Genomic DNA, 343 nt, shown 5'->3' on the forward strand with positions numbered 1-343 from the left:
TGTGGAAGCTGGCCTCGTGCCAAGGTCTGCGGGAAGCTGCGTCTTTGGGACTTTGTCCCCAAGGCCCATGATGGTGCCTTTTTTGCCAAGACTAAAGCTGTCAGTTGCCTCTGGAGCGCTCAGGGGGCTGATCTGAAATACGTGGCTTGGCTGAGTGTCCTGAGGAGTTCTGTGGCTGCTTCCTGCCCCAGAGTTCATGCTACAGCTCTGCAGGGCAGCCTTTAGCCCTGACGGCAATTCGAGTCCCACACATCTGTCGTACCAGTTCCATTTCGTACCGGTGTCCTTTGTCAAGTCCCGTGAATTCCCAGATCTGTGGCCGTTCGTTGGGCGTGTGAGCCGG

The sequence above is a fragment of the Apaloderma vittatum genome, unplaced genomic scaffold (genome assembly GCF_000703405.1).
Source record: "Apaloderma vittatum isolate BGI_N311 unplaced genomic scaffold, ASM70340v1 scaffold37162, whole genome shotgun sequence".
NCBI lineage: Eukaryota > Metazoa > Chordata > Aves > Trogoniformes > Trogonidae > Apaloderma > Apaloderma vittatum.